Here is a 9,450-nt window from a genome sequence, read left to right on the forward strand (position 1 = left end):
TGCCATGAGCTACAGCCCCAACCCCTAAATTGCCCATTCTGACCTCAGACTTGCAATCCTGCCTTAGCATCTGAGTAGCTGGAATTACAGGCATGAGCCACCAAGCCTGGCCGTGATGGCAATTCTCTAGGCTGTCCTTTAGCTTCTGTCCCTGCTACTAACTGGTTCAATCTCAAAAGAAATTTGACCAACTAGATGTACCTGCAAGTCACTGATTGCTATAGGCAGCCTATGGTTGGCCGTATTGATTCAGTATTCAGCTCTGGCACAATTCACTGGGGGCAGGGGTAGCAGAGTCTTGTCCAAAATAATGACTCCTTTAGTGCCTATGAGAGCAGGCATTTCTCCAGAAGGGGACAGGGAAAGAAAGATGGGTCCTTGAACAATACCAAGTAGAGAGGTAAACAAGTACATATCCATTTTAGCAGGCTGCAGCTAGTGCCAGGCAATGCCAAGGCCTTGGTGAGTCCAGAACTGAAGGAGTCAGGGACAGCTGTGGAGAGAACGTAACCTGAAGGAGGAGCAGGTGTCTGTCGGGGAAATGTGGATGGGAGGGTAGTCCAGGAGCAAATTCCAGCTGTCATAACAGGTCATGGCTGGTTCAGAGCAAAGAAGTTCAAGGAGCCTGGAGCCAGAATGCATGGGTGGTCCAGAGGGAAGGCTTCTGGAAGATAAGGTAAGATCAGATTGCATATGGCTCTGTATGCTGAGCTAGGCAATGAGGAGACAGCCTGCATTATAAGCAGAGAGACCACATGATCTGAGGTTTTCCGGAAGCAGACTCTATATTGCACACAGAATCACCAATATCCACCATGTTTGGGTTCTGCTCCTATGTCAGGGATACTGCACTGGGTTTTTTAAATCCCATTAGGACTGGGTATGGTGGTGCAAGCCTGTAATCCCAGTGGCTAGGGAGGCTGAGGCAGGGGGATCATGAGTTCAAAGCCAACCTCAGCAAATGTGAGGCGCTAAGCAACTCAGTGAGACCCTGTCTCTAAATGAAATACAAAATAGGGCTGGGGTTGTGGCTCAGTGGTTAAGTGCTCCTGAGTTGAATCCCCAGTACCAAAAAAATAATCTCCCATTAGGATATGGCCTTCCTTTTGGAACGGGTTTTTTTTTTTTTTCTTCTCCCATCTTAAAGTCATCAAAATATCCTACCCTAAACCCATCAAAAATATCTATACTTAAAAGGTAAAGATGACCTGAACCAAACTAGCAAGAGAGGTGAGTGGAATCCATGGTACTTTTGAAACGGTTGGGGTGAGGGTGGGGCAGATTGGGAAGGTAAGCAGCCATGAAGACACTCGGGGGACCCCTTGGAGAAGGAACTGACTTGGCAGAAAATCGTGGGTGTTTTTAGCTTTCTAATAGGCAGTTGGAAGTGTGGACCTGAAGCTCAGGAGACATCTTCTCTACCACCACCCCTTCCAGTCTCTTCCACATGTTCAGTAAAGCTGTTAAGATTCATTTCCTTCCTCAGTGAAACCATGGCTGGCCACCTCAACACGTGTTTGTGTATTGTACTGGGGATTGAACCTAGGAGTGCTCAACCACTGATCTACATCCCCAGAACTTTTTAATTTTTATTTTAAGACAGTGTCTCACTAAATTGCATAGTATGGCCTCAAGCTTATGAGCCTGGGGACATGGCTCAGTGGTACAACCATCTGCCTAGCATGCACAAGGCCCCGGGTTTGATCCCCAGCACCATAAAAAACAGAAAAAATCTTATGATCCTCCTGCGTCAACCTTTCTAACAGTTGGGATTACAGACATGTGCCACTGTACCCAGCTTACAAAACTGATTCTGAAGAAATTTGGGCTGTCAGGTTGAGCTTGGGAGAAGAGCAAGTTTACAAACACTGGTACTATAATATTTTTGACCTCATCACATTCTTTTTCTTTTTTCTTTTTTTAAAAGAGAGAGAGAATTTTTTTAATATTTATTTTTTAGTTCTTGGCGGACACAACATCGTTGTATGTGGTGCTAAGGATCGAACCCGGGCCGCACGCATGCCAGGCAAGCACGCTACCACTTGAGCCACATCCCCAGCCCCACATTCTTTTTCAGAATTTTATGTAATCTCTCTATATTTCTCAAATCATTTATGAATCTACTTTTGTTTTTTCCATTACTAGATTAAAAAACTTTTTGAGCATCCATAAAGTGTCTAAATTAAACACTTTCAAGAACTTAGTCTATAGTCATCTTTCTTTAGGAATCTTGACATCTAAGTGGCCCTTGTGGAAATGGGAGCAACTTGATGGGGCAGACTGGAGTGAGAAGAGCGAGTTTTGGTCCCCTTCTGTTGTGATGGTCCACTGAAATCCTTGGTAAAAGAAATTTAAGGAGAAGCTAATTGGCATGGATCTTTTGATTAGACATGAATCACAACAGATGGTGGCACTCCACTGTCTCTCCTCATTTAAAAAATTAGGATAAATAGCACCTGTCCTGTCTTTTCCACAGGATACCTGTGAAAATTAAATATGGAAGCATTTGTAAAAGCCCTTTTTAAAGTGTAAAGTTCTGTACAAATGTGAGAGATTGCAATCACCATCTAGGGCGCCAGCATTAGAAAGTCAGGATTCTACTGTCTCCTCTCCATTTGGGATTAAGAGCCTATGTGACTTGGCTACTTGACTATGTCCAATGTCTACTTGCCGATTTTCTCAACTTGCTAATGATGCAAAGCAGTGCCAGCTTGTAGTGTTAGCAAGTGAGGAAGTAAAGCAGAGAAGAGAGAGAGAGAGAGAACACTGAGGACTTATAAACCCACTAACAAACTCCTGAATGGCTACCAGGTTCAAGCCAAAGAACTGACCTGCCTGGGTAACTGACCTCTGCTATGGTCACAATTAAAACAAATATTTGAGTTCAAGGATATATGACATAGGGCTGCAGTGGTAACTTTGTGGTGGAGCACTTGCCTAGTATGTGTGAAGCACTGGATGCGATCCTCAGCATCTCATAAAAATAAATAAATAGAAATAAAGATACTGTGTCCATCTACAACAAAGAACATATTGTATAGTTCCCCTGCTTCCTCTCCGTCATGACGAAGCCAGATTTAAAGTTAGGTAGTCAGTGTAGTTAGGTAAATCAGGCCTAATATCGAGTAAGATCCAAAATGGAGGCCATGTTGAGAATGAATTCTGGGAAAAGCTGAACAACTCTTGGAATGTTAATGAAGTCTGGGAAATGCAGGACAACTCATGGAATGTTAATGTCCTCAAGGCCCAGAGCCCATCCCAAAGAAGTGTTAATGAAACAGCTCCCAGCAAACTTGAAGATGCTGACTCAATTCCTGCCCAGATGACTTCTTTGGCCCACCTGTGTCCCACCCTTGGGCCTTCCCACCTACATTCCATCACTGAAAGAACTATAAAAAGGGGAACACATCCGCCCTTCAATGGATTCCATCTCTTGGGTCCCCTTCTTCCTCCAGAAGAAGTCTTTTCTGCTGTCCTTTAATAAACTTCTATTTTCCACTCTGACCTTGCCTCGGCATGCTTCTCTGGTGTTATTCTTCAACATTGGGGAAGCAAGGACTCGTCACTGGTCAACAGCGGTAACAATGAGTGAGCAGCTCTCCTCCACCATGCCTTCCACCATGATGTTCTGCATCACTTTAGGCTCAAAGCAATGGAGTTGGCTGACCATAGACTGAAACTTTGAAACTGAGTGAGCCAAAATTAACTTTTCCTCCTCTGAAAAATAAAAATATCATATAGTTAAGCAAAGATGACTTTATATGTGTATATTATATATATATATATGTGTGTGTGTGTGTGTGTGTATAATATATATTATACCAGAAGCACAACCCAAGAAATAAAGGAACGAAGAGGCCATGCATAGGCACTCCAGTGGGCAGAACTGTCCGAGTCACACTAGCCCAGGCATATGCATGAATTCACAGTGAGGCTCTGAGTCTTTCTGGCTGAGTCCCCAGACATTGCGTAGCAGAGACAAGCCTTTCCCACTAGGATCTGTCTAAACTCTTGACCCATGGAATCTATGCACATAGTAAAATGCTAGAAGGAAGGAAATTAGTTTAATATATAAGTCTGGAACTCCAGAAAGAAGCTGGGTCAAAAATGTAAACTTGTAAATTGTTTGAGTAGACTGGTGGTTTTAAGTCACTAAGTTTGGGATGGATTAGTTATGTAGCAATGGTGGCCATGAAAGAGAGCATGCCAGGATTTTAGGAGAGTTGGAGCGTAAATATAAGACCTGGGTGGTATTGATGGTCCACTGAAATCCTTGGTAAAAGAAATTTAAGGAGAAGGTAATTGGCATGGATCTGTGTTTTGATTAGCAACAATTGATTAAGCAAACACAGTCATTGAACAGTGACATATTCATTTCCCAAGGTTGCCATAACCAATTAGTATAAACTGGATGACTTAAATGAACAGAAATTTAAGCAGGATGTGGTGGCACATGACTGTAATCCCAGCAGCTCGGGAGGCTGTGGTTGGAGGATTACAAGTTGGAGGCCAGTGTAGGCAACTGAGTTAGACTCTGTGTCAAAATAAAGTAAGAAGGGCTAGGGATGTGGCTCAATGAGAGAATGCCTGCATAGCATGCATAAGGCCCTGGATTCTATTCCCAGTACCAAATACACACACACACACATACACACACAGACACACACACAGACACACACACAGACACACACACACACACACACCCCTCTCAGAAATTTATTCCCCCACAGGTCTAGAAGCTGGAAGTCCAAAATCCCCCAAATCAAGGTTTTTGGCATCGCTAGGGTAGCTCTGAAGACTCAAGGGAAGGATCCTTCCTTGACTTCTAGTTCTTGGTGGTTACTCATCTTGGAGACACTCACTCTAACCTCTGCTTCTGTTGTTCCAGGGTTTCTTCCCATCATGTGTCTGTCTCCAAGTCCCCCCACCCAGCTTTTTGTTGTTGTTGTTGTTATTGTTTTTTTGCAGTACAATACTCATTATGCCAGGCAAGTGCTCTACCCCTGATCCGCACCCCAGCTCACCAAAGTGCTTCTTTCTAAGAGCAGAGATGCCAGAGACTCACAGTACCTTCCTTTGCATCTCAGACATTGGAAATTGCATATTTCCCCTCTTGTTCTCTCTCTCTCTCTCTCTCTCTCTCTTTTTTTTTTTTTTTTTTTTTNTGCTACCTTTCCTATCCTCTACTATCTCCCCTCCCCTCCCCTCCCATCTTCTCTCTCTACCCCATCTACTGTAATTAATTTCTCTTTCTTAAATCCATGTCAAGCAGGGGGGAAGATAACCATGACAGGTAGATTTCTCAAATAAAACTGAAGTTATTCTAGCCAGAAAGAAGGGGAGACTGTGCTTAATACTGTCTGCTACTAAGGCTGGCAGCTGCCAGCTTTACCCTTTGAAGAGCTGGGAGTTCTGAGAAAGTAGGGAAAGAGGCCATGTGGGAGAGGCCCAGGGTTACCTGATCTAATTCCAGGCCCTGACGTTTATGGACAGGGAACTTCTCTGTACCTCCTTAACTCTGCCACACTCAGTGACCAGGACTGTACCCATCCTCTTATGCTGTGCTCCCTCCAAGCACATTAGTGTCTCCTCCCCTAACTTTATTCATTCATTTGTTTGTTTATACTGGGGATTGAACCCAGGGGTGCTCTACCACTGAGCTACATCCTAGTCCTTTTTTGTGATGGGACTTGAACCCAGGGAACTTTACCACTGAGTTAAGTCCCCAGCCCTTTTTATTTTTTTACTTCTTTCTCAGTTGCTTAGGGCCTTGCTAAATTGCTAAGGCTGGTCTCAAATTTGCAATCCTCCTGCCTCAGCCTTCAGAGTCACTGGGATTACAGATGTGTGTCTTGCCTTTCCTCTCCCTAGACTTTTAATTGTATTGCTGCTTCTTCCTCCCCAAATACCTTCCCCCCCCCCAACTCCCTATCCAGCCTTAACCGGTTAACTTCTCTGCTCCTAGGTCAAAGGGTTGCCTCTTCCAGCAGCTGCCTCCAAATTCCTCAAGAGTAGGTGTCTAACAGGATGTGGTGGTACACACCTGTAATCCCAGTGACTTGGGAGGCTGAGGCAGAAGGATGCCAAGTTCAAAGCCAGCCTCAGCAATTTAGCAAGATCCTGTCTCAAAAAAAAAAAAAAAATTAAAAGGGCTGGGAACTTAGCTCAGTGAAAACAGTCCCTATGTTCAAACACCAGTACCACAAAAATAAGTAAGTAAATAAATAAATGTTGCATGAATGAATTGCCCATGGAACTCAGAACTCTCAGTACTACTGTACTTACTGGCAGTATTACAAGGCTTAAATATTAAGGTCCTTGCCTTCTTTTACTAGCAAAGTTTTATTTATTTATTTATTTATTTTGTGTGGTACTGGGGATTGAACCCAGGGCCTTATGCATACAAGGCAAGCACTCTACCAACTGAGCTATATCCCCAGCCCCAACTAGCAAAGTTTTAAAAAATATTTTTGTTTTAGTTGTACATGGATACAATATCTTTATTTACTTATTTTTCTGTGATGCTGAGGATAGAACCCAGTGCTTCACACATGCGAGGCTGGCACTCTACCACTGAGCTACAGCCTCAGCCCAAGCTCCTAATTTTTGAAGCATGATAATGGCTTATCCTCCTAGACTTTTGTATGAGGAGCAAGTTTTTAGGGGGCGGAATGTTTGTACTGGAAATTTCTAGCATATGTGGCCATGTCTGCCAGTTATAAAAATCAGATTCATGGTCAGACAACAGACTTGACCTTCCTGATTTCAGGCACTTAGGAATCAAAGTGTTAATAATTTAGCCAATACAGACTTATTCACCCAAGACAAACTTTGGACTACCTGTGTGATTGAGTAGGATTCATTTGTTGGTTTATTTGCTTATGAGTGTGTGAATGTTTCTATTTTGTTTTGCTTTATTTGGGGTTTGATCCGTCAAAACCCTAGCTGCAGGGTGTTAATAAAACTAACCAAATAATAAGCTGCTGAATCAGTACTGTTCCAGAAACCCAGGTACCCTGGGATTTCTTGTTTCCATCTGTGCTGAAAATAAGCCTTGGTCGCAAAACTGACCACTACAATAAAGATCATTCCATTCCAGAAGAGCACAGGGCCAAAGAAGGGCTCCTTGGGACAATCTTCTTAGCACTTGTGACTCAAGATCTCCTTCCCTTTTCCCTAGAAACAGAGGAGGGCCTGGGAATGCACTTAGTTATCTCAGTAGCAGACAGCTTGTTATCCCTTAGTGAGAGAAATTTAATTTCAGTGATCTCTGTGTGTGAGCTCAAGGGACACCAATCAAAACCCAGCTGGGTTTGAGAGAAAGTACCTAATAACCAACACACACTCATTTCTCCAAAACAACTCCTTCCAAAAAAAAAAAATTATGGCTTCTTTTTGATTCTCTTGACTTAATTATCTATCTGGTAGATAGCTGCAATGCAGAAGAAAGTGAAATCTTGAACTATAATCAGAAATATCCCCCTCTTCATGCTAAATCAGCCATACAAACCCGAGCACAAGTTAGACTTGAGGTTGTCCTACCTGGATGACTTGGAAGAGAATCAGTACCAAGCCATCACAGAAAAGTAGATGTAAAGGAAATTCATTCTTGAGGGGGACACTGTGTTTGTCAGACAGAATCTGATAGTGAGAAAGCAGAGCAGAAGAGATAGGGTCTAATATTGTTGAATTGATGCTTCTATAGCACAGGAAACCTCAGGGCTCCTTAGAGCATAGGGAAGACAGGGAGAAAAATGCTCCACATAAATCTGGACAATGGCCACCAGAGACAGAACTCGAAAATGAGGGCTTTCAATACCATGAAAAAGGAGAGGAAAGCTGGGCACGGTGGTGCACGCCTGTAATCCCAGCAGCTTTGGAGGTTGAGACAGAAGAATCACAAGTTCAAAGCCAGCCTCAGCAAGGGTGAGGCACTAAGCAACTCAGCAAAACTCTGTCTCTAAATAAAACATAAAAAAAAAAAAAAGGCTGAGGATGTGGCTCAGTTGTTAAGTGCCCCTGAGTTCAATCCCCATTTCCAAAAATAAAAAATAAAAAAGAATAAGGAGAGGAGGGACCCCCTCCAAATATTTATTCACAAATCATTATTGAGAACTTGTCTATATCTGCTAGTGACTCTGATTGGCACTAGGAATATATCGTATGAGAGATTTGGTTTCCACCCTCATGGAGAGTCTAGTGCTGTGAGAGAGAGTGTAACATTAATCAACTAATCACATGAATATAGCCATGAACTTCAAGAGTCCACAAGTATTCTAGTCTCCTGGTGTTGGCCAGAGCTTTGCCTGGGCCACACAGTGTTCTTGGGCTACAGCCAAAGATGGATTCAGCTCCAACAGGACTTTTTGAAGATCTCAGAGGACATCCCCTTTCCTCCTTTAACAGCTCAGAGAGGAAATCTGTTGCTAATAAACAAAACAAACAGGGCTGGGGGTGGAGGTAGCTCAGTGGAAGACAGATTGTGTGGTATGCATGAGGCCCTGGGTTCAATCCCCAGGATCACCTCCCCAAAATTAGGTTAACATTTTGGTGGGGGGAATCAATATTTTCCTAAAAATTTTCAGACTGACATTCTTGAATATGATGGCTATACAACCTCTCTAAAAATCAAGAGTTTCTGACCTAAGAGTACCACTTTATTTGTAACGTATCTTCAGATGTCCAAGATGATAATGATGGTGATTTTTCTGTATTAAGGATTTTACCCTGGGCCTCACAGGCTAGGCCAACTCTCTAGTACTGAGTTATAACTCCAGCCCTTTTTATTTTATTTTGAAAGAGTCTTACTAATTTCCCTGGGATGGCCTTGAACTTGCTATCCTCCTGCCTTAGTCTCCCAAGTAACTGTCTTAAATAAGAAGGAGAAAGAGAAGAAGGAGAGGGAGAAAAAAAGGGAGGGAGAAGGAGAGGAGGAGGAGGAGGAGGAGGAGAAAACAGTTGAGTACATCATGGTACATTCACATGATGGGATACTTTTCAACAACCAAAAACACTGATGGAGGAAAATGCTCATGGAATAGTAACTAGAAAAAGTTGATACAAACTTGTATATACAATATACTTCAACAATGTAAAAAATGTATGAACATAAAAATATGCCAATTGTTAAGGAAGTTTTCTCTGGGAGGTGAGGTGATTTTGGATAAATATTACTTTCCTTTTTTTTTTTAAAAAAAAGTACTAGAACTTGAACCCAGAGGCAGTTTACCATTGAGCTAACTACATCCCCCTTTTTTTGACATAGGGCCTCTATAAGTTATTTAGGGCTTTTTAAAATTGCCGAGTCTGGCCTTGAACTTTCGATCCTCCTGCCTCAGCTTCCCAAGTAGCTGGGATGACAGGCGTGTGTGCCACCACACCCAACTCCTTACATGTTCTAGATTTTTCCCCACGGGGAAGCCGTTACTTTTAAAATCAGAAGGCATTAAA

General features: G+C 42.8%; 1 non-coding gene across 1 annotated transcript; it reads right to left on the reverse strand.

The window, feature by feature from the left end:
* Positions 1-6,364: 6,364 nt before the first annotated feature.
* Positions 6,365-6,438, reverse strand: Trnat-ugu. Its single transcript has one exon. It is a non-coding gene; the product is annotated as a tRNA-Thr (tRNA).
* Positions 6,439-9,450: the final 3,012 nt, after the last annotated feature.

The sequence above is a fragment of the Marmota marmota genome, unplaced genomic scaffold (assembly GCF_001458135.2).
Source record: "Marmota marmota marmota unplaced genomic scaffold, marMar, whole genome shotgun sequence".
Classification (NCBI taxonomy): domain Eukaryota; kingdom Metazoa; phylum Chordata; class Mammalia; order Rodentia; family Sciuridae; genus Marmota; species Marmota marmota.